The sequence below is a fragment of the Oryx dammah genome, unplaced genomic scaffold, assembly GCF_014754425.2.
Source record: "Oryx dammah isolate SB20612 unplaced genomic scaffold, SCBI_Odam_1.1 HiC_scaffold_23, whole genome shotgun sequence".
NCBI lineage: Eukaryota > Metazoa > Chordata > Mammalia > Artiodactyla > Bovidae > Oryx > Oryx dammah.
The window spans coordinates 594,099-620,659 of record NW_024070207.1 but is presented as its reverse complement, the minus strand read 5'-3'; the positions used below and the strand labels follow the sequence as shown (position 1 = coordinate 620,659).

Sequence of the window (26,561 nt, the reverse complement as noted above, 5' to 3'; positions counted from 1 at the left end):
AACATTTTATGTCAACTGTAAGCAGTTTTATGTCTGTCTGTGGAGCTATCTGTTAAATGTATCATACCACATTGTAGACGAGCAAAATGCCACCCCAACATATATATTTTTGACATGAGGATTAATTTAGGCTGATTATTTTTAAGAAACAGAGGGCTCAGGAAGTATTTCCTTTTCCTTCCCCCTTAAATTCCTAAAATAATTTAGATAAAGAGCCTATTCCCAGAACAGAGCTATTGCTAGAGATATTTGCCAAGAATATAAGTATGATGAGATGGGGGAAACTAAGCAGGGCCTCTCTGAAGGGTCCAGGAAACATTTATTTACCAAAGATTTGCTTTTCCATCTCCATGTGAATTGCCTTCCTCAGCTTCGAAGTCTCAAATCACTACCCCCAAGATCCTTCTCTGTGTATAGCTGAAGATGGTATTTAAGGTGAGACTGTCAGCCATTTTGGTGAGTTATTCAGTTTCCCTCAGTTCAGTTCAGTTCAGTTCAGTTCAGTTCAGTCGCTCAGTCATGCCCGGCTCTTTGCGACCCCATGAATCACAGCACGCCAGGCCTCCCTGTCCATCACCAACTCCCGGAGTTCACTCAAACTCATGTCCATCAAGCCGGTGATGCCATCCAGCCATCTCATCCTCGGTCGTCCCCTTCTTCTTCTGCCCCCAATCCCTCCTAGCATCAGAGTCTTTTCCAATGAGTCAACTCTTCGCATGAGGTGGCCAAAGTATTGGAGTTTCAGCTTTAGCATCATTCCTTCCAAAGAACATCCAGGGCTGATCTCCTTTAGAATGGACTGGTTGGATCTCCTTGCAGTCCAAGGGACTCTCAGGATTCTTCTATGTCTCTCCTATGTATGCATGTTATTCAATTTTTGTTTGATTTTTGCTTGTTAATTTGTCTCATGTCAATTCAATTCTTAGACCAGCCGAAAGAACTTAGATAGAGTAAAATTTTTTCCTCTCTGTTCTGTGCTTAGTCACTCAGTCATGTCTGACTCTTTTCAACCCCATGGACTGTAGCCCACCAGGCTCCTCTGTCCATGGGGATTCTTCAGGCAAGAATACTAGAGTGAGTTGTCATGCCCTTCTCCAGGGGATCTTCCCAACCCAGGGATTGAACCCAGGTCTCCAGTGTTGCAGGCAGATTCTTTACTATTTGACCCAACAGGGAAGTCCATTTCCTCTCTGACAACATTCAAATGTTCACTGAACTATATAAGAATGGTATTTTAGGTGGTCAAATACTTAAAGCTATGTGAATGTATCTTTTCCACTTAAATCTGGCAATTAAACATCTCTATTGTAAACTATGCTTCAATATTCAAACATTAAGAAAAATCTATTGAAGTTTGTTTTGTACAAAAATATCAAATTAAAGTTAAAATAATACTCCCACCCCTAAAAATGTTCTTCCATTACCCCTTCCCCTTCTACCAAGCCCCACAGTTTTAATGATAGTAACTAGGAAATAGTCTAATAAAGTAGCTCTAACACACAGAACTGCTGAGCATTAACTACAATGAAAGTAAGAAAAATGGCAATTCTAGGAATATTAGTGATGAAAAATATGTATTTTACTTTTTTAAAAAAATGAAATATGGTTCATCATTGACATCTGAAAATTAATATGCTGATCTACATTTCTGTTCCCTTACATGTACCACACACTAAATCAAACTGCATTTTCCCTTTTATGGAATCAGATGTCAAGTAAAGAGTAAAGTGTTTTATAATAATCACTATCTTTAAAGATTTAAGCCTCATTTTAATCCAGTTCATATTAAGACAGTGCTCAATAGTAAAAAGTGAGAACTATGTCTTATCATTGAGCTTAAAGAGTTTTGAGAAGTGTGACTGGCATTATTGCTAAAAGTAAAAAAAATAATACTTTCAAGAGAAGGATGGATAGATACTGGATCTCCTTATCATTCTTGAGTCAGATATTACTAGTACATAGTTTAGACACTGGAAAGGAATTCAATGTTTTTTTAAAGTGTATTAAATCCTTAAACACTATTATTTCACCCATGATGTTCTGTTGGTCTAATAAAATAGTCATATGTGAAAGAAAAGAAAAAGTTTATTTATCTTATTTCACCTTTCAGAATTCAGAAATTTTATAGCTTAAAAATGTGTCTATAGTCTGGTTGAATGATTTTACCTACAAATGTGGGAAGGGTCCAGATAATAAAAAGTATTGATTCAGTGTAAATGACCAAAACTCTATTAAATCTCCCCCAGTTTGGCGGGGGGGCAGGTCTGAGGCAAGAAGTAAGGAAATTTCAGCCAAATTTCTATTCACAGAAATGTGAATTATAGCTCAAAATACATACAATGATATAGTTTCTGTGATTGTCAGGAACATATTTTCAGCTGCCACAGGATTTAGTCTTTCAAAAAGTAACGGGAGACTGTTACAGGTGACCTACAAGAGTAAAATTCACTTCCCCAACTGAAGGGGACAACAGAGGTTGAGATGGTTGGATGGCATCACTGACTCGATGGACATCAATTTAAGCAAGCTCTGGGAGTTGGTGATGGCCAGGGAGGCCTGGTGTGCTGCAGTCCACGGGGTCACAAAGAGTCAGACACAACTGAGAGACTGAACTGAACTCAACTTAACCTAAGTGCCTTGCCAAAAAAAGGCTTATGAAGCAACACGATTTGATTGAACCCTCTAAATACAGCAAGACTTTCTAACTCTTGTCAAATATTTTCCTGACAGTGTCACACAGAAGCTGAGCTTCAGGGGCTTAACTCATTGACTGCATACCTTTCCCTGACTAATCCCCAAATTACTGGGCCAGGCAAACGCAGACTGATTCTGTGATCATTTTAAGGTGAAATGTGGAATGCATCCCTTATTCTCCCTGTTGAAAAATTTTATTGCCACTTAAATCTAATTGTTAGGGGAAGCACACTGATTGAAACCGCCCACCCTGGCCAGGCACCATAGTTACCATTTGCATGAATTGTTTTATGACAGGAGATCCTGATAAGGAATACAGAACTAATAAGCCACCACCAAACGGAAGAGTTTGGGAAAGGTCAAAAGGAGACACCATGTGTCCGTCCATTTCCCAGAATCCCTCTTGCTAGCATCCATCTTGGCTGAGCAATGCGTGCACCACCAGGAAAGACTCTGAATTAGAATGATTGGCCAAAGACCACCCAGAAACTAATCTCATCACCATAAAACCCGAGACTGTGAGCCATGTGGCAGAGCAGTTCTCCTGGGTTCCCTTATCCTACTGCTCTCCACCCGGGTGCCCTTTCCCAATAAAATCTCTCGCTTTGTCAGCACATGTGTCTCCTCGGACAATTCATTTCTGAGGGTTAGATAAGAGCCTAGTTCCGGGCCCTGGAATGGGTCCCCCTTCTTGCAACATAAGATAAGAAAATCATAGTTAAAATAAGATCATGATATCTCTGACTAGAGTCTCAACATTATATCATTGTTTCAAAATCTAACAAAAAGAGTATCTAGAGGAGCTTCAGTGATTCAGCAATTACATTTCTTTCTCAAATATAGCTGGTTTCCCATTAGAAATGCATGTTTCCATTTTCTGGGTAATCATTCACACTCCAGGAATCTCAAATTTTGCAGAAATGTGACATTCTAAATTGTCAAAACCATCCCTTTATTTAACTACCAAAGACTACAAGTGAATTTAACTCATAGATTATTGCTATTTTATTGCTGTGTATTTGACATATTGACAGATTAGGGGAAAAAAGTCTCCTCAAACTAGCATATGAGACAATTTTAAGAGAGTCTTATGTAATGTCTACCACAAAGATATATACCTAAAGAAATGTAAGTATGCAGGTGATTTTTCTAGAGATAATATTTACAAAAATTTTCTCTCATTCTCATTTACTTCTTTAAAAGAAATAATTTTCAATGATAGAGAATACACTCCAGAAAGTTCCTGAAATAGGAAAAATTCCTGAGTTAAATCCTACTCTCTTTAAAGTTTCTTATAAGGTCTTTCTGTGTGTTTTTCTGTCTCACAATTAGCAAAGTGGTAGGCAATGGGTAAGAAGGAAAAGATAGGTATTAAATATTTAAAAGGAATTAACATCTACTCAGCAACACAGTGTTAAAATAGAAAATGCAGGGCTATTGGAATCTGCTTCTGGCTCTACCTCCTACTAGTTTTATGAACTCTGTCAAATTAAAGATGACTCTCAGTTCCATTATCTGTGAAATGAGTATAATATGAGCTTCTTAGTGCCTGACAATTTACAAGTATCCTATTCATTTGAACTTATGGATATATCTTCCTTAATCATATGAAGTGGAAACCATCTAAAGCCATCCAAGGTGTGGTTCTCTCTCTACCCCTCCTTCTTCTTCTCTCTTTTTAACCTCAACATTTTTGAAACTACTAATTCCAATTACTTACAGAAGGTTCTTGCATATTTGAAAAATTAAAACTATAAACCACTACAATAAATAGCACAGTAATATGATGATTGAAGGAAAAGGGCACAAGAAAGGCAGACATTATTCTCTACTTCTTCAAAATATTGCATAGCTTCTAATTGGGAGAAACTTGTTTTGATTATCCTCTTCAGTTCAGTTCAGTCGCTCAGTCATGTCCGACTCTGTGCGACCCCATGAATCACATCACGCCAGGCCTCCCTGTCCATCACCAACTCCCAGAGTTCACTCAGACTCGCATCCATCGAGTCAGTGATGCCATCCAGCCATTTCATCCTCGGTTGTCCCCTTCTTCTTAATCATCAATAAGTCAAGTGCATCCTTGTGTGTTTACGGAAGGGGGGAAGTGTTATAGAAGGGGGATGAATTAACACTTAGAAATCTCAAAGGTTTAACAAAGCCTGACATGAGATTTGCCAGATAGTTTTGGTACTGGATTGTAAAACTTGAAACTAATCTTCATTTAATAGTTTTAATGGTTGTATATCTTTTATAAAGCCTCTTGCTCTTCTGCTATGGTGATTCTGCAAAATTATAGATCAGGCTTTAAAGAATAGCTTCTATGAACAGAGTTTCCTTAAATCTCAGCTAAACTGAGCAAGAAGATTACGTGTTATTATGAGGTAGCACAGCAGGATTTTCCCCCAACAAACATGATGATGTGAAAATCACTCTATGCAAAGAGGTCATCGATTGAAGAACAATGATTTTCACACAGATTATATGTACATGTTGAAACATTCACATTGCAAAATCTTTTTCTTAATGTTTCTTTGAAGAACTCTGATCCAGACAAGCAATCAGATCTAGATAAGAAGACACAGTGACCTTATCACTAGGAGGTGGCTTGCCCCAGGGCACTTGAAAGAGATTGTGTCTGTCACAGACATTTACTGGAAAAAAATAAAGTATAATATTTATTTACTAGGTAATTTATATTTAGTTCCAGCTTACTGAATTTACTTGAAGAAGATATTTTTTCTCAGTTTTACATAATTTAAGTTTACTGCACATTAAAAATACATATTAGCACACAAAAGACCAAAAACGTAATACACAGAACTATAATCCTGTATGTATTTTCATATTTCAATATTCCTACTAAAAGCTGATTAAGGTATGTGCCATAATAATGAACTTCAAATATGCAGTAGAAGAGGTTTGCCATCATCAGGTTATTTAACACCAGATTGTTTGAACTTTCTTCTTTTAAATATCAACAGTTATAGAAAATGAAAATGAGTACTAAATGAAATTTATAATGTATTCCATAAGGTATACCAATACATTATGTTTAACACCTTTAAAGAATAATTTGTGGAGAGCCTGTGCACTAAGCGTGGGCGGCTGCAAGAGCCAGCACACTAAGCGCGGCCAAGAGGAGCTAGCCCAGGTCTGAGGTCAGGAAAGTGACTTAGAGTGCCAGGCTGCAACGGCACAGGAACGGCCGAGAGGAGCTACCCTGTGTCTGAGGTCAGGGTCAGCCGAGAGGAGCCAACCCAAGTCCGAGGTCAGGGCAGTGGCCGAGAGGAGCTACCCCATGTCTGAGGTCAGGGGCGACCTGGAGAAGCCACCTTGCACCCGAGGCCAAGGGCAGTGACCCTGAGGAGCCACCCCAAGCCCGAGGCCAGGGGCAGCAGCTGGGAGGAGCCCCCATGCCTGAGGCCAGGGCCAGCGGCCAGGAGGAGCATCCTGAGGAGCAGTGGCTGTGCAGGCGCAGGAGGGCCCAGAGGAGCTATCCCATGTTGAAGGTCAGGAACAATGGCAGTAAGGAGATACCCCTCGTCCAAGGTAAGGAGCAGCAGCTGTGCTTTGCTGGAGCAACCATGAAGAGATACCTCACGCCCAAGGTAAGAGAAACCCAAGTAAGATGGTAGGTGTTGCAAGACAGCATCAGAGGACAGACACACTGAAACCATACTCACAGAAAACTAGTCAATCTAATCACACTAGGAACACAGCCTTGTCTAACTCAATGAAACTAAGCCATGCCTGCGGGGCAACCCAAGATGGGTGGGTCATAGTGGAGAGGTCTGACAGAGCCTGGTCCACTGGAGAAGGGAATGGCAAGCCACTTCAGTATTCTTGCCTTGAGAACCCCATGAAAAGGCAAAATGATAAGATACCAAAAGAGGAACTCCCCAGGTCATTAGGTGCCCAATATGCTACTGGAAATTAGTGGAGAAGTAACTCCACAAAGAATGAAGGGATGGCACCAAAGCAAAAACAATACCCAGCTGTGGATGTGACTGGTGATAGAAGCAAGATCCGATGCTGTAAAGAGCAATATTGCATACGAACCTGGAATGTCAGGTCCATGGATCAAGGCAAATTGGAAGTGGTCAAACAGGAGACGGCAAGAGTGAATGTTGACATTCTAGGAATCAGCAAACTAAAACGGACTGGAATGGGTGAATTTAACTCAGATGACCATTATATCTACTACTGTGGGCAGTAATCCCTCAGAAGAAATGGAGTACCCATCATGGTCAACAAAAGAGTCTGAAATGCAGTACTTGGATACAATCTCAAAAATGAGAGAATGATCTCTGTTCATCTCCAAATCAAACCATTCAATATCACAGTAATCCAAGTCTATGCCCCAACCAGTAACGATGAAGAAACTGAAGTTGAACGGTTTTATGAAGATCCACAAAACCTTTTAGAACTAACACCCCAAAAAATATGTCCTTTTCATTATAGGGGACTGGAATGCAAAAGTAGGAAGTCAAGAAACACCTGGAGTAACAGGCAAATTTGGTCTTGGAATGCAAAATGAAGCAGGGCAAAGACTAATAGAGTTTTGCCAAGAAAGTGCACTGGTCATAGCAAACACCCTCTTCCAACAACACAAGAGAAGACTCTACACATGGACATCACCAGATGGTCAACACCGAAATCAGATTGATTATATTCTATGCAACCAAAGATAGAGAAGCTCTATATATACTGTCAACAAAAACAAGACCAGGAGCTGACTGTGGCTCAGATCATGAACTCCTTGTTACCAAATTCAGACTTAAATTGAAGAAAGCAGGGAAAACCGCTAGACCATTCAGGTATGGCCTAAATCAAATCCCTTATGATTATACAGTGGAAGTGAAAAATAGATTTAAGGGCCTAGATCTGATAGATAGAGTGCCTGATGAACTATGGAATGAGGTTCATGACATTGTACAGGAGACAGGGATCAAGATCATCCCCATGGAAAAGAAATGCAAAAAAGCAAAATGGCTGTCTGCGGAGGCCTTACAAATAGTTGTGAAAAGAAGAGAGGTGAAAAGCCTAGGAGAAAAGGAAAGCTATAAGCATCTGAATGCAGAGTTCCAAAGAATAGCAAGAAGAGATAAGAAAGCCTTCTTCAGCAATCAATGCAAAAAAAATAGAGGAAAACAACAGAATGGGAAAGACTAGAGATCTCTTCAAGAAAATTAGAGATACCAAGGGAACATTTCATGCAAAGATGGGCTCGAAAAAGGACAGAAATGGTATGAACCTAACAGAAGCAGAAGATATTAAGAAGAGGTGGCAAGAATACACGGAAGAACTGTACAAAACAGATCTTCACGACCCAGATAATCATGATGATGTGATCACTAATCTAGAGCCAGACATCTTGGAATGTGAAGTCAAGTGGGCCTTAGAAAGCATCACTACAAACAAAGCTAGTGGAGGTGATGGCATTCCAGTGGAGCTGTTTCAAATCCTGAAAGATGATGCTGTGAAAGTGCTGCCCTCAATATGCCAGCAAGTTTGGAAAACTCAGCAGTGGCCACAGGACTGGAAAAGGTCAGTTTTCATTCCAATCCCAAAGAAAGGCAATGTCAAAGAATGCTCAAAGTACTGCACAATTGCACTCATCTCACATGCTAGTAAAGTAATGCTCAAAATTCTCCAAGCCAGGCTTCAGCAATACGTGAACCGTGAACTTCCTCATGTTCAAGCTGGTTTTAGAAAAGGCAGAGGAACCAGAGATAAAATTGCCAACATCCGCTGGATCGTGGAGAAAGCAAGGGAGTTCCAGAAAAACATCTATTTCTGCTTTATTGACTATGACAAAGCCTTTGACTGTGTGGATCACAATAAACTGTGGAAAATTCTGAAAGAGATGGGAATACCAGACCACCTGACCTGCCTCTTGATAAATCTGTATGCAGGTCAGGAAGCAACAGTTCGAACTGGACATGGAACAACAGACTGGTTCCAAATAGGAAAAGGAGTACGTTAAGGCTGTATATTGTCACCCTGCTTATTTAACTTCTATGCAGAGTACATCATGAGAAACGCTGGACTCGAAGAAACACAAGCTGGAATCAAGATTGCCAGGAGAAATATCAATAACCTCAGATATGCAGATGACACCACCATTATGACAGAAAGTGAAGAGGAGCTAAAAAGCCTCTTGATGAAAGTGAAAGAGGAGAGCGAAAAAGTTGGCTTAAAGCTCAACATTCAGAAAACGAAGATCATGGCATCCGGTCCCATCACTTCATGGAAAATAGATGGGCAAACAGTGGAAACACGGTCAGACTTTATTTTGTGGGGCTCCAAAATCACTGCAGATGGTGACTGCAGCCATGAAATTAAAAGACACTTTTTCCTTGGAAGAAAAGTTATGATCAACCTAGAGAGCATATTCAAAAGCAGAGACATTACTGTGCTGACTAAGGTCCGCCTTTTCAAGGCTATGGTTTTTCCACTGATCATGTATGGATTTGAGAGTTGGACTGTGAAGAAGGCTGAGCACCGAAGAATTGATGCTTTTGAACTGTGGTATTGGAGAAGACTCTTGAGAGTCCTTTGGACTGCTAGGAGATCCAACCAGTCCATTCTGAAGGAGATCAACCCTGGGATTTCTTTGGAAGGAATGATGCTGAAGCTGAAACTCCAGGACTTTGGCCACCTCATGAGAAGAGTTGACTCATTGGCAAAGACTGTGACGCTGGGAGGGATTGGGGTCAGGAGGAGAAGGGGACGACCGAGGATGAGATGACTGGATGGCATCACTGACTCCATGGACGTGAGTCTGAGTGAACTCCGGGAGTTGGTGATGGACAGGGAGGCCTGGCGTGCTGTGATTCATGGGGTCGCAAAAAGTCAGACTCGACTGAGCGACTGAACTGAACTGAGGTTAATTCTTGCTCTCAACTGTCTGATAATACTGGAAATTACTCCTCAGAGTACACATGGACATTTCAAACAAATCATTGCTAACTTTTTTGCAAGAACTAGACCCAAATAAAGACACAAGTATGTACATACATGGATTTCCCAGGTGGCTCAGTGGTACAAGAAGCAGCCTGCCAATGCAGAGGACACCAGAGTTTCAGATTCGATCCTTTGGTGAGTAAGACCCCTTGAGAAGGAAATGGAAACCCACGCCAGTATGCTGGCTGAAGAATTCCATGGACAAAGGAGCTTGGCTACACTCCATGGCGTCTCAAAGAGTCATACATGATTGAGCAAATGTATATGCACAAGCATACACATGCACACACACACACACACACACACAATTATAAAATTCATTTTGTACTCATTTTCAAAGTAATTATTGTCATTGCAGTTACCATAAATTCCAAGAATACACCATGTAAGAAGAATCTGGGCTAATCTCTTAAATGATTTCAAATTCTTCAAAGGTGGCTATGAAAGCATTAAAACTATTCTAAGCTTACAATTCAAAAATAACAATTATACATTTTCAAAGATTTTATAAATTGTTAGAGAAAGGATGGGATTGGTAGTAAACCTTTGCTCTAAAATACTTCTAAAAGGAAATGAAAGAGCTCTAAAGAGTGAGATTAACTGATTATTTTGCAGCTTAATGTAGAGTAATTTTTATATAAACATTAATTTTTATAATTTTTCTATGACATGTAGGAGCAGAAATAATTCATGCATTTATCGCACATTTTAAAACATGTGTCTTTCACTTGGAAACATTCCCATGCATAAATCTCTTTAATGGAGAAATATATGATAATTTATTACATGTTATAACAATGTTTCAGTTGAAATATAAATATTATTCTGCAATTGGAAAGAAAAATACAGCAAGTTTGGCCAAATGTATGCTAAAAATACTAAATTTGATTGCAATTTATCAAAAACTGTAGTATTCCTATTATTCACAGAAATTAACACAGTATGCTGCTGCTGCTAAGTTAGATCAGTCGTGTCCAACTCTGTGCGACCTCCTCCTTCCATGGGAGTTTCCAGGCAAGAGTACTGGAGTGGGTTGCCAGTGCCTTCTCTGAAACACAGTATGCTGCTAAATCACTTCAGTCGTGTCCGACTCTGTGCAACCCCATAGACGGCGGCCCACCAGGATCCCCTGTCCCTGGGATTCTCCAGGCAAGAATACTGGAGTGGGTTGCCATTTCCTTCTCCAATGCATGAAAGTGAAAAGGGAAACTGAAGATGCTCAGTCGTGTCCAACTCCTAGCAACCCCATGGACTGCAGCCCACGAGGCTCCTTAGTCCATAGGATTTTCCAGGCAAGAGTACTGGAGTGGGTTGTCACTGCCTTCTCTGAAACACAGTATAGATGAAGCTAAACTCCTAAAGATTTAACTCTTTCCTACAATGAAAAACGTGACACAACAAAAATTGTTTAAGTTATTGGCATCTTTCTTGTCTCCAATAAAGGAACTAGATCAGTATATAAAGTAGATGCCATCATGAAGAGGATATGATGTATATCAGTAATATTAATATCCACATCCCCTGACAATCTTTGGTAAAGATAAATTAACCTTTCTTAAGAACACACACATAAAACAATGTCTTTATCACTACCAGCAGTCTGTAATCTTGCTTGCAGTAAGTTTTCCTAATGATTATGTCAAATGCAAAATCTCTCTTTCAGTTACATATTAAAATCTGAATTGGTAATTCCTGAATGTTAAACACGTTTGCCCTTAACTATAAGTGAATTATAATTGTATCATCTGTATCTATTCTAACTGGCCATCATTCAGACATAAAGATGATGACACCAATTATTTAAATAGAGAATGAAATTATGGACTTCTAATTTTTTCTTCTAATGTTTCCCCCATGAACACAAAATCTATGGGGAAAGGGTTGTTGGACAGCTGGTGGTCACAGCAATTATGAATCAGCTTTCTTCTCCAAAAATCAAATTGCAAGTCAAAAATTACAAATTATATGCTTTTTTTGTTTCCTAGTATCAGGACATTAGATTCAAGTGTGGGACAGAGAGAGTGAATTGTCCTATTTTGTTATGGAAATCATGATTTCCCTCAGGATTTGTATCATAAGGCATAAAAAGAGACTTCTTCCCAGCCATGAAAATTTAGTGAAAGTATATTAACAGTTTAGAAAATCTGTTTTCATTTCCAAATAAAGAAACAAAGTCTTACTAGATTTCTTGTCCAAAAGAAAACTATCTCATGAGATTGCTGTCATGAAAGTCTTCTGAGTTTTTCAAAGGTGCTACTTACATTGAATTTTTTGGCAACATGTGTGTGTGTTTAGTCTCTCAGTCACGTTCAGCTCTTTGCAACCCCATGGCACGATCAAATAGGGATCCTCATTGCCACTATGAGAACTTGGCTTTGTAAGTATAAACTCAATATTAAAGAATTAAAAACAATCCATGTAGACCCTATTTAAGCTACTAATTAAAATTAGTTTTCAAGATCAGAAAACTTACTAATTAGCTACTTTAAAAGCATTCATCAGTATTGCTTGCTAAACATACATATCTCCAATTCCTAGGTTGATATTAATAAATCAGTAACGAAATAAGGTGATTTCTACAGTTAAAAAATATGCTAGACTAAGGTATTGTTAAATCTAATTTCCTTTTGTAAGAACCTGCCGAATATTATATTAATATGATTATATTAAAGTCCTTCATAAAATAATGACATTTCTAATTCCTCAAGAGATCTTTCTGGAAATCTCAAGTAATATGCTAAGCAAATGTTTTGACCTGAATTTGTCTACAGCCTACATCAATCAGCTAAAAACCGGAAACAAAGAGTAAACAGAGAAATGGAGAATAATACAAATAAAAAAGAATGGAAAATAATAAATGTAATTAGTGAAGAAAGAAAGAAGTTAGCTGTCTTGAAGATGACAGGAAATGCTGTAGGTGCAATAGAGACGTAACCGATAGAAGGGCCCCTGTCCTAAGCGATTACTGAGTTTAGATGGATAGTAAGGCAAAGGGGAAATGTCCCCATGTCAACAACAAAAGCTAAATAGGTCCAGATTAGCTTCATTAGAGCAAATGTACCTTGACCAAAACAAAAGGAATAACAAACAAATATGAAAATGGAATGTTAAAATTGGAATTAATTTACAAAGAGTAGAAAGTTAGCACTGGTTATTTTTATATTAGAACTTTAGGGGAAATTTGAATATTTTGAAATTATAATAGTAATAAAAGCATTAGCAAAGTAACAATATCACAATTATGTCTCTTTATAGGAACTTTTCTAAACCTATGTTAGACTAAAATCTCAAGTGTATTTCACAGTAGATTTTATAGAAAGTGGTCTCTAAGGACAAGCTAAAAAGAGGGAAAAAGTAAAAATAAATAATCTATATTTCTGAGAAAGCAAACATTTCATATATCAATAAATGTATGATCATGTATTATTATTATTTTCCCATCGAATGTATTGAGGAAACATCTATTTACTGGACTCATTGGAATCTTAAGAGAAATGAGCACTCATTATGTACATACATGGGAACAATATTTAGACTGATAAGAAAGACAGGACTGTTGAAATCCTTTTGAAGTCAAGGGAAAATGCAATAGTTTGGCAGTGTTTAGTGGGTAAAGTGATTGCAGAAATAAACTAAATTAATAGCAAAGATCTAGAACTATTATTTTTTAAGATGTCTACTTTAACTCTAGCCTAACCTGATTAAATAATATACCAAGTAGGGGTTTTCAAAGAAGATATGAACATAATGATTCTTCTAGCTCAAGACCTAAGTGCTGTATGCTTAGCTGCTCAGTTGTGTCTGACTGTGACATGGACTGTAGCTCACCAGGCTCCTCAGTTTATGGGGATTCTCCAGGCAAGAATACTGGAATGGGTTGCCATGCCCTCCTCCAGGGGATCTTCCCCACCCAGAGATTGAACTCATGTCTCCTGCATTGCAAAGGGAGACTTTACCATCTGAGCCACCAAGGGAAGCATATTATGTTTTAAATTTCAAGTATCTAATCAATTTGGCTGTTTGCAACAAAATATTTTTTTATAAAAATAGTTTGAGTCGATAGGTGAAAATAACAGAGTTTCAGAACACAGGGTTTAGAATTACACAGACCTGAATCAAATGACTTTTGTGCATGTTAACATATTTTAAAGTCTTGTACAAGTTAGTTAATTTATTTGAATCTCTATTTCCTCATCTTTAAAAAAGATTGGAATAAGGATTAAACAGATATATGTGCACAGCCATTAGAATAGTATCTGGCATATATCATTAGTATTCAATAGATGCTGCCATCTATTTCATGTTAGTCCAAAGCAAATATAATCACCTTGATCCATAATCAATGTTTGGGCATAAGAGGGTCTACTTTAGTTTCCTATAGACTCCAAGAAGGAAGAAAATGATAGTCCAATACAGCACTTCAGTCATAACATATCACCTCTTTGAGAATGACTCTGTAACAATTTACATCTCTTTCCACATAATATCACTTACAAGACATCCTATGAAACAGCCTTAGACTACATTACTAATTATATTTCTCTCTGCCTTCCTCATACTGGCCCATCCACACTGTCTTCCTTGTTTCCCTTTTACTGTATGACTATGTTCTGGCTCCTTGTTCTTGTGCATTTGAAAATGTTTTCCTCTAGATTTCCATATGGCTCAACCCCTGGAGAAGGAAATGGCAACCCACGCCAGTATTCTTGCCTGGAAAATCCCATGAATTGAGGCTCCTGGCAGGCTACAGTCCAGAGGGCTGCAAAGAGTCAGACACAACTGAGTGGTTTCATTTCACTTCACTTACTGCTTTCATATCTTTGATGACATAGGAAAGAAAGCTATGTCAAACCTAGACAGCATTTTATAAAGTAGAGAAAGTAGAGACATAATTTTGCTGACAAAGGTCTGCAAAGTTAAAGCTATTGAGCTTCCCTGGTTGCTCAGATGGTAAAGAGTCTGCCTGTAATGCAAAAAAACCCAAGTTTCATCCCTGGGTCAGGAATATCTCCTGAAGAAGGAAATGGCAACCTGCTCAAGTATTCTTGCCTGGAGAATCCCATGGGCAGAAGAGTCTGGAGAGCAACACTCCATGGGGTCACAAAGAGTCGAGCATGACTGGGAGACTAACACTTCACTTCACTTCATGGTTTTATTAGTAGTCATGTATGCATGTGAGAGTTGGGGCATAAAGAAGGCTGAGCACTGAAGAACTGATGCTTTCGAACAGTGGTGCTGGAGAAGACTCTTGGGAGTCCCTTGGAAAACAAGGAAATCAAACCAGTCAATCTAAAAGGAAATCAACTCTGAATATTCATTGGAAGGACTGATGCTGAAGCTGAAACTCCAATATTTTGGCCACCTGACAGAAAGAGCCAATGGACCGGAAAAGACCTTGATGCTGGGAAAGATTGAGGAAAGGAGGAGAGGGGGGTGACACAGGATGAGATGGTTGAATGGCATCACTGACTCAATGGACATGAGTTTGAGCCAACGCTGGGAGATAATGAAGGACAGGGAAGTCTGGACTGCTGCAGTTTCAGTTCAGTTCAGTTCAGTCGCTCAGTCGTGTCCGACTCTTCGTGACCCCATGAATCGCAGCACGCCAGGCCTCCCTGTCCATCACCATCTCCGGGAGTTCACTCAGATTCACATCCATCGAGTCGGTGATGCCATCCAGCCATCTCATCCTCTGTCATCCCCTTTTCCTCTTGCCCCCAATCCCTCCCAGCATCAGAGGCGTTTCTAATGAGTCAACTTTTCGCATGAGGTGAACAAAGGACTGGAATTTCAGCTTTAGCATCATTCCTATCAAAGAAATCCCAGGGCTGATCCCTTTAGAATGAACTGGTTGGATCTCCTTGCCGTCCAAGGGACTCTCAAGAGTCTTCTCCAACACCACAGTTCAAAAGCATCAATTCTTCGGCACTCAGCCTTTTTCACAGTCCAACTCTTGCATCCATACATGATCACTGGAAAAACCATAGCCTTGACTAGATGGACCTTTGTTGGCAAAGTAATGTCTCTGCTTTTGAATATGCTATCTAGGTTGGTCATAACTTTTCTTCCAAGGAGTAAGTGTCTTTTCATTTCATGGCTGCAGTCACCATCTGCAGTGATTTTGGAGCCCAAAAAAATAAAGTCTGACACTGTTTCCCCATCTATTTCCCATGAAGTGATGGGACCAGATGCCATGATCTTCGTTTTCTGAATGTTGAGCTTTAAGCCAACTTTTGCACTCTTCTCTTTCACTTTCATCAAGAGGCTTTTTAGTTCATCTTCCCTTTCTGCCATAAGGGTGGTGTCATCTGCATATCTGAGGTTATTGATAGTTTTCCTGGTAATCTTGATTCCAGCTTGTGCTTCTTCTAGCCCAGCATTTCTCATGATGTCCTCTGCATATAAGTTAAATAAGCAGGGTGACAATATACAGCCTTGACGTACTCCTTTTCCTATTTGGAACCAGTCCGTTGTTCCATGTCCAGTTCGAACTGTTGCTTCCTGACCTGCATACAGATTTGTCAAGAGGCAGGTCAGGTGGTCTGGTATTCTGATCTCTTTCAAAATTTTCCACAGTTTATTGTGATCCACACAGTCACAGTTTAAATGCTCCAGTTTATGGGGACACAAAGATTTGGACATGACCTAGTGACTGAACAATAACACATATTTAAATTTGCAGTTTGTCAGTATGTTCTCACAATCTCTAACTTCCTTCTCTATTTTATTCAATAGTACTTAATATGTTGACTGTCTTCATTTTCTAAAGCTGCTATAACAAATTACCACAATCCTGACTGCTTGAAACAACAGAACGTAATTTCACAGTTTGGGAGGTCATAAGTCCAAAATTTTGGTGCTAGCATATTTGATCCTCTCTGGAGGCTCTGAGGGGAAATTTGTACCATGCCTTCTCGCTCCTGGCCTCTGGTGGCTACTGGTAACCTTTGGCATTCCTTAACTTGGGGCTGTATAACTCCTATCTCTGCCTCCTTCATATGGCCTTTTTTCTGTGTCTCTGTGTCTTCCCCTCCTCTTTTAAAGGACCTGTAAGTGAATCTAACTCACTCCCCACCCACAATACATGAGATTCTTAATTATATCTGCAAAGACTCTTTTTCCGAATAAGGTCACATTTACAGGTACTGGGGATAGGGACTTGGACATGTCTTTTGGAAGGACACATATTAATCCACTAGACTAGTTTAGTGTAACTGTGTTTATCTATATTTATTTATTCATCTATTTGTTCATTCTCAGTGTCCCCCTACTAGAATGTTGTCCATGACAAAGGTTAAATTGTTTTTTGTTGTTTATATTTGTGCCATGACCAATTTCTGTCACACATAGGAGCTTAATAAGCATGTGTTAAATAAATGTAAAGGAAGATGTGTATGAGACACAGAGGTTATCAAGATAATTGAAGCCAAAAATAGAAGAAAAAATAAAAACAGGCAAAGCGAATTTGAAAAATAAGGTCAGACTGTGTGAAAAAATACAGAAAAGAGTAAAGCCTTTGAAGCCAAAAGTATATACATGTGAAAGAAAAGAAAGGAAAAAAAATCATGGTCACTTCATTTCCTGGAGTAGTAACTACTTTGAATAACTTATTTGTTAGAAATGAGGAAGCTGATGTTAAGGCTATGGGTTAAGGAGAAATAGGATCATTTCCTTTAATTGTTCAATCAACATTAACTGAGAAGCCACTATATGCCAAACAGAGTTGTAGGGTGTAGTCAAAGAACATAGCTATCTGAGATTGTGTCATCACTACTATACAGTGTTTGATGTGTTCCTGTTCAGTGTCATTGCCTCGAAGATTTAGAGACATCCGAAAAACTAACTAACCTTTCTCCTCTATTTTCATTAAGATATTAAGTATTTTACAGATACTCCCAACACACTGTCAAGAATAAGAGCTGAATATAAATGTGTTAGCTTGATTACACTAAAATGCATATGATTACACTAAAAAGCATGCCAGATATAAAAACATCATATAAAATGTTAAATGAAATTATCAAATGATATACTAAGAAGAAAGCAAAATAATATGCTTAGCAATATATGCTTTAAAATATGCTTGATATAAAAAATAACGTTGCATCTCTAAGAAAAATATTTTCTAGACCAAGAGGATGATCAACAGAGATTTGCTACAGTACCAATATGCTCACTTTTAAAGAAAATTTCTGCAGTGTGAATGCACACTATGTAATAGGCTGACAAAAATTTAACCATTGATAGTTTAGTATCTGTATAATGCTTGAGCAATAATAACTGCAATCTATTGTTAAATTTAAATTTTAAATGTCCTTGCTTCCCATTATCATTCCTATAGAAACTTAAGATAGATCATATATTTATTCAAAGTGCTAAAATAATTCAATATATAAAAACTACTTTTAAGACTGAATTAGAATCTCAGTCATATTGCTATATTAAAATCACTTATATTTGGATTTCTGCTAACCAAACTTGACCATGTGAAATTATATTCCAGGTATGTATAGTCATGGTGAAAATCACACAGATATGTGATTATACTGAAAACATATTTTACCACAATGAAAGATTTTCCATTATTCAAGTTCTTCCCTTGTAAATGTCATAAAATCAATAACTTTGGCGTCATCTTTGAGATCACTTTTGTATATAAACTTGTTAAATGTGGATGTTGAAAAAGTAGAGACAAAGATGTTCATTTAATTTCCCTACTTAAGATCTTTGAGATTCTCCAGAATACATTTCAGTCTCATTTCATCCATCATCTCTCATGGCCAAATATGAAAATATGAATAAAAAAAGAAAATATTAATGAAATAATAAGAAAAATTAATAAGCAATATCTTTCTCCCATGCAATATTCTCTAGCTATTTGCAATGATGCCAGTTTTTTCTAATCATAACAAAAAAGGTTTGAGTAGCTGCCCTAGGATTCCCTTTTTTATAAATCCCATTTAGATTTGTTTTCCCTCAGCAAGTCCCCAACATAAATTTCCTTTCTCTATTTTTCCATCAGATAGATTTTAGAGTTTTGTTTTCTCGGAACCATCTGTAGTCAATCACAGGCTAATTTGATTAATATATCCTAAAGTATTCATCTCTTATTATGCTAATTCTTATTAGGCTGAATTCATAGAGACCTAAAGTCTTAATCCAACTGAATAACTATAACGATGAGCTATGTAGAGGCTGGCAATGCCAATGAGGGAAGAACCTAGAGAGAAAAACAGAGAAGCAGGAAATTAGGGTGATAGGACCCCCCAGTTTTATCTCATCATTTTTCCCAATCACGCCGTTCATGATATCTAGTCACAGCTTTCTCACCCTCTGCCACATAGATTATAGGAATTCCTAACTCTCCTCATGGGTATATATGAATATAAAAATCCACCCATGGAATGAGGTGACAATTGTTTCAATCAGTTGTTCAGTATTCTGGACTTTTCAAGAACTTTATGTAATCAGTTTTCATATATAAGTTTCACTCTTCTTGTACACTTCATCTAAGTCATCACCTTTTGCTTCTTATTTTCACTGACTATAAAAGTCCATATAGGGGATTTTCAAAACTTTGATAATACAGAGAAGAATAAATACCCTCATGTTTATATCCAAGATTAGCCATGGGGATCCACGGGGTGTGGGTTTGATCCCTGGTTAGGAAACAAAGATCCTGCATGCAGTGCAGTCAAAAAAAAAAAAAAACAAACAACAACAACAAAAAAAAAAACACAAGATTAACCATAGTTTAGAGCAAACAAAAATCACTTGAGCCTTCATCCCTCACTGGAAACAAATGATTTATGTTATTTAATAAAGATATGATAACATTTTAAATCACATATTCAGAAGTGTCTGCAATTTTTTCCTTTACTGAAATAAAAACCTAAACTTGCAGATTACTTCACAGGATCTATTCTTTCAACAGTACTGGCAGAATTATAAACAGCATAAAAATTCTACTTTTATAACTAATTTCTTAAAATATTAAGATATGTATTTTATCTTAGGAAAGATTTCATTATTTGCTTAGACGTTGACAGTGTTTCCCATCACCACTTCAAATTAATTCCATTAAACATTCAACATTTTATAGTAGGTAGAATAATGACTCTTCCAACCTGTCCATATCCTAAACACTGAATTTTTAAAATGTTAACTTGCAGATTGGATTAAATTTAGGTACCTGCAGTTGGAGAGATTATCCTGGATTATCCAGGTGGATGCAATATAATCACAAGTGTCCTTAGGAAGGAAAAAAAGGAGAGTCAGAGAAAAAGATGTGAAGAGAGAAGTAGAAGGCAAATTGATGCAGCCTCGGGCCAAGGAATGCAAGCAGTCTTTAGAAGCTGGAAAAGACAAGAAAACAGATTCACCCCAAGAGCCTCTGGAAGGAATATAGGCTGTTGACACCTTGATTTCAGATAGTAATGATAACCCTGTATGCGAGACAGCAAAAGAGACACAGATGTATAGAACAGACTTTTGGACTCTGTGGGAGAGGGAGAGGGTGGGATGATTTGGGAAAATGGCATTGAAACATATATAATATCATGTAAGAAACGAATCACCAGTCTAGGTTTGATGCAGGATACAGGATGCTTGGGGCTGGTGCACTGGGATGACCCAGAGAGATGGTATGGGGAGGGAGGTGGAAGAGGGGTTCAGGATTGGGAACTCATGTACACCAGTGGCAGATTCATGTTGATGTGTGGCAAAACCAATACAGTATTGTAAAGTAAAATAAAGTAAAAGAAAAAACATTTGGGATTTCTTTATGTCCAGAAGTGTAAAATAATAATATTTTTTGTCTTAAGGCACTAGTTTTGTGCTATATGTCACAGTAACAATAGGAAGCCAATACATCTACCACATGGTGGGTTTAAACTATAGATATTCTGAAATATGTAAATATATAGGTTAGATACAAAATATTTTAAATGGCAACGACAGCCTTGAAAATACTGACTAGTGCTGATTTGTTGGGATGTAAGAAAATTCAGTGGGTTTGGCAGCACAGTATCTACATTTCCACTAAAGCTCATAATAAACAAAATCTCATGAGTACAGGTCACCATGAACTGTGCAGGACACTTAAAGATACTTCACATGAACATTCATTCACTCATTTATTCAGTATATATTTAATAAGCACCTAATAAGTACTATACACTGCTCCACATATGGACAGTTGTGAATAAGACCATCAAAATCTCTGCCTCATGGAGCTTATATTCTGTAGCAAGTGTGAAAGAAATAAAATCAACAAAATGCATAATCTGTATGCTTTTAGCAAGGATATTAAAAAAAAAAAAGCATTCCTAAGTGAACAATGCAAAGAAAAAGAGGTAAACAATAGAATGGGAAAGACTACAGATCTCTTCAAGAAATTTAGAAATACCAAGGGAACATTTTATGCAAAGATGGGCACAATAAAGGACAGAAAAGGTATGGATCTAAGAGAAGCAGAAGATACTAAGAAGAGGTGGCAAGAATACACAGAAGAACTATACAAGAAAATACCCCAATTACACAAATAACCATGATGGTGTGATCACTCACCTAGAGCCAGACATCCTAGAGTGCGAAGTCAAGTGGGCCTGAGGAAGCATCACTATAAACAAACCTAGTGGAGGTGATAGAATTAAATTTTAAAAGATGATGTTGTTAAAGTGCTGCACTCAATATGCCAGTAAATTTGGAAAACTCAGCAGTGGCCATAGCACTGGAAAAGGTCAGTTTTCATTCCAATTCCAAGGAAAGGCAATGCCGAAGGACATTCAAACTACCACCAATTGCACTCTTCTCACATGCTTGCAAAGTAATGCTCAAAATTCTCCAAATTAGGCTTCAAGAGTAAGTGAACTGAGAATGTCCATATGTTCAAGCTGGATTTAGAAAAGCCAGAGGAACCAGAGATCAAATTGCCAACATCTGTTGGATTATTGAGAAAGTAAGAGAGTTCCAGAAAAACATCTACTTCTGCCTTATTAACTATGCCAATGCCTTTGACTGTGTTCAGTTCAGTTCACTCGCTCAGTCGTGTCCGACTCTTTGTGACCCCATGAATCGCAGCACGCCAGGCCTCCCTGTCCATCACCAACTCCCGGATCACAGCAAATTGTGGAAAATTCTTCAAGAGATGGGAATACCAAACCACCTGACCTGCTGCCGGAGAAATCTGTATGCAGGTCAAGAAGCAACATTTAGAACTGGACAAGCAACAGTGGACTGGTTCCAAATAAGGAAAGTAGTACATCAAGGCTGCATGTTGTCACCCTGCTTATTTAACTTTATGCAGACTACATCATGTGAAATGCCCAGGTGGATGAAGCACAAGCTGAAATCAAGATTACCAGGAGAAATATCAGTAACCTCAGATATGCAGACGAAACCACTCTTATGTCAGAAAGTGAAGAGGAACTAAAGAGCCTCTTGACGAAAGTAAAAGAGGAGAGTGGAAAAGTTGGTTTAAAATTCATCATTCAAAAGACTAAGATCATGGCATCCAGTCCCATCACTTCATAGCAAACAGAGAAACGATAGAAACAGTGATAGACCTTATTTTCTTGGGCTCCCAAATCACTGCAGATGGTGACTACAGCCATGAAATTAAAAGACACTAGCTCCTTGGAAGAAAAGCTATCGCCAACCTAGACAGCCTATTAAAGGCAGAGATATTACACTGCCGACAAAGGTCCGACAAAAGTCAAATCTATGGCTTTTCCAGTAGTCGTGTATGGATGTGAGAGTTGAACCACAAAGAAAGTTGAGAGCTGCAAAATTGATGCTGCTTAACTGTGATGTTGGAGAAGATTCTGAGAGTCCCTGGAACTGCAAGGAGATCCGACCAGTTCATCCTAAAAGAAATCAGTTCTGAATATTCATTGGAAAGACTGTTGCTGAAGCTGAAACTCCAATACTTTGGCAACCTGATGCAAAACCTGACTCTTTAGACAAGACCGTTATGCTGGGCAAGATTGAAGGCAGGAGGAGAAGGGGATGACAGAGGATGAGATTGTTGGATGACATCAGAAACTCAATGGACATGAGTTTGAGGAAACTCCAGCAGTTGCTGCAGTCCATTGGTTCACAAAAAGTTGGGCACAACTGAGACGACTGAACTGAACTGAACAGCACTGAATGCTGTGGGACAAAATTTAATGCAAATCAGAGGGACAGAAATTTCTAGAGAGTATGGTTGCTATTCTACATAGACAGATTAAGGAAAGTCTCATTGAAGATCTGATTTTGAGTAGAAACCTAAAGGAGTTTTTTTGTTGTTTTTGTTTTTTAAGCAAAATATACGGATATCTGGGTAAAGGGAATCCTAAGCAAATAAAGCAGCAAGAATAATATTCCTAACACAAAAGAATAATATGCTAGATGTGTCCAATGAACAGTAAAGGAGCCAGTGTATATAGAGTATAATGATTAAGGACAGAAATATATGAGATTAGAGAAGAGACACAAGGCCTATAAAATCATGTAGTCTTTCAGACCATTGAGTACACTGACATTCATTCTGAGTGAGTGATAAGGAAATGGAACATTTTGAACACAGGAGAGACATAATCTGACTTGAGTTCCCAAAGGATTTCTCTAGATGCATGTAAATAGATTGGAAGGCCACAGGAAATGTAGGGCCACCTGTTTGAAAGCCATTTTGATAATCCAAGAGGGACATGATGATGGTTTGGACAAAGGGGTTATCAATGAGGTAGTCAAAACCAGTTGGCTTCTATATATCTTAAAGACAGAGCCAGCTGCTGCTGCTGCTGCTAAGTCACTTCAGTCGTGTCCAACTCTGTGTGACCCCAGAGACAGCAGCCCACCAGGCTCCCCCATCCCTGGGATTCTCCAGGCAAGAACACTGGAGTGGTTGCCATTTCCTTCTCCAATGTATGAAAGTGAAAAGTGAAAGTGAAGTCTCTCAGTCGTGTTCGACTCTTAGTGATCCCATGGGCCACAGCCCACCAGGCTCCTCCATCCATGGGATTTTCCAGGCAAGAGTACTGGAGTGGGGTGCCATTGCCTTTTCCGGACAGAGCCCGCAGGAGTTGTTAAATGATTGGATATGTGATGTTACAGAAACAGAGGAGTAAAGATGGATCCCAAAGTTTCTACAGGACCAACTGAAACGGCAAAATCTCAGGAAGAGCAGATTTGGAGGGAGGAAATCAGGCACTGAGTCTTGGGTGTATTGTTAGAAAAGACTGAAACACATTTAGGTACAAACTTTGGAGTTTAGGGGAGACAGACAACTGGGAGATATACATTTGGAAATCATCAGTATGCAGATGTTATTTAAGCCATGAGGCAGTATAAGCCCACCAAGAGAGGAAGAATTGATAGGAAAGAGAAGTTCAAGCCCTTTCCACTGCAATGGAGAGAGGCTGAGAAGATGACGATTCAGCAACAAACACCTGAGAATGAATGGCTTTGGGGTTAGAACAATAAAGGACAATAAGGTCCAGGAAGCCAATGGAAGAAAGTCATTCAAGTAGGAGTGAGTGACCAACCTAACCAAATGCAATAAACAGATCAAGTAAGATGGGAATTTTGAACTGTTCACTATATATAGCCACAGAGAGATAAGTATTGATCTTGCTATAGCTACTTCAGCCGAGTAGTAGGGGAAACTCCTGATTGGAAGTGGGATAAGATGTCTTTCAGGCTATCCAAACATTTTTTAGATTTTTACAACCATATTATTTCTAACTGCTTACTGAATAAGTTAGAAAAAAGATAACATGATACAAGCATGGAATTCACTTTTAATACTGCCTATTCCATTACGTAAGTTATACATAAAGTAATAAACATTTTCCTAACAAGAAATTGTGATTTTTTTATACCAAACATTTTTCAATAGAACTGAACAATTTATCTCTACTTTTCTTTCTCCATGTTATTCTAATTATATGCTAAGCTGTTTAGACATGTGTCTTTTTTATACAATGATTTTATGGTCAGTAGTAATATAGTTTTATGTTCACTTTTTGAAATTCAGATGGATTAAATTTTTCAAATATTTGTGTCATCATTAGAGATGGATATATACAGTAAAATAAAGGGAAAGCAAAAATACTTCTGAAAAGAGGGTTACTTGAAGGAGTCTGCCTTTTGGAAAATGAGACCTGATGCCTTTATGTGTTTATATCCTTCATAAAAATGTCATAGTATAATTATACATTTGCTTTAAATGGTCCATGTTGTCTTGTTTACATAAAGAGTGAAATGGAAAATTTTAAAAATAATTTAAATACTTTAAGATAAAAAAAAATACAGTTTTACCAGCTCCTAATGAACAAGGAGGCCTGGTGTGCTGCGATTCATGGGGTCGCAAAAAGTCGGACACGACTGAGAGACTGAACTGAACTGAATTGAATGTTGTGTTTTTGATGCAATCTGTAGTTTCTATCAGCAGGAGAGTTTTAAACCTATTACATGAAGAGATGCTCATTATATATTGTGAAGTTGATTTTTTTTTAATCAAAAAAAAACTTTTACTTCTGTTATAAGTTTCAGAGAATGTGATCTTTTGACTTGGGTTTGCTAAATTGTTTCATTTTTATACTTTCTTTTATATGTGGAGAAATATGAGAAGTATTCTTGACTGAGAAACAAGATACATGCAGGGAAAACTGATGGATAAAAGAAGCATTATCTGAAAACATTTTGTGTCAATTCATGTGTTTAGTGTTAATAATGGCAGTGAAAGATGCACTTACCCATTTTTCATAAACTGTTTTATTTAATCCTGAAATAGTCTCTGATTTGAAAAAAAAGGCCCCTTTCTTTATAACTTTTAATCTTAATGATTGTGAAGTTTGTTTGGCTTGTAATACATAGTGAAATTCATCATTAGATGAGGGCTTTTGCAAGCTTGAGAAATATCTGTCTACACTAAGGAATGTGCACCATTGTCCTTGGGAAGTCAGTATGAAGCTTAATATATGTGATTTATTAAATAAGACTTAGAACCTGGAAACCATGGATTATAGGACATAAGAAGTGAAAACTGCACAATTATCTGATGAATTTTAAGCAAGGCTAAAAATCAATTTAGAGATGTATTTTCAAATATATATTTCCAAATTTCACAAATTTACCATAATATTTTGTCATATTCAAAAATTTTGAAGTATGTAGATATCATCAAGCCATTGCTTTAAGTAATACAGAATAATATCATAAGAATATGAATACTAAATAAATTAATGTTTTAATTCTTGAGATCTGTCTGCAGCTAGATGTGATTCTATGGTTATAGAATATATGAAGCAGGAAAGAATGGATGCAAATGATGAACATCAATTGAACATCTATAGACATCCTAGTTTGCTGAATAATAGTCACTGGTTTTTCACCATGTACCATTGAAACGCACACTGTTGTGTGTTAACAATAAGCTATAGGAGGAGGAAACAGAAAGAACAGGCTCCATCTTGAAAGCAGGGCTCCATCTTGAAAGCAGGACTCCATCTTGAGCTGGACTGTGGACTTTGAGCTATATGTCCAGTATCTATGAAAACGACCTACCACCTGGAAAACCAGACTCCCCGGGTGAAAGAGTACAAGGGCACGTATCTAGACACTTCATCACCTAAAAGAATACCCTAATTATTTGTGTAACCAAATAGAATCATAAATTCTATTGTGCTTATTGGAGTATGACCACAGGCCTATTGATAATTGTCCACTGTTAACTACCTAGGCTTAAGACATACGAATCACAGGTTAACTTTGATTGTATCTTTCTTTTCCTTTGTTCAGAGTTTCAGGGAATTTGGGGAGGTGGGTTTGAGCACATACACTAAGGGTATATAAGATTTTCACAAAAACTGGTCGGGGTCTTTGGCTAAGAGGAGACTCTGCCTTGGGCCCACCAG

At 38.0% G+C, this 26,561-nt stretch overlaps 1 protein-coding gene across 1 annotated transcript in view; it reads right to left on the bottom strand.

Moving 5' to 3' along the window:
- LOC120882494 (protocadherin-11 X-linked) overlaps positions 1-26,561 on the bottom strand; it is a 355,093-nt gene that overhangs the window by 75,229 nt on the left and 253,303 nt on the right. The gene's annotated exons all lie outside the window — the stretch shown is intronic.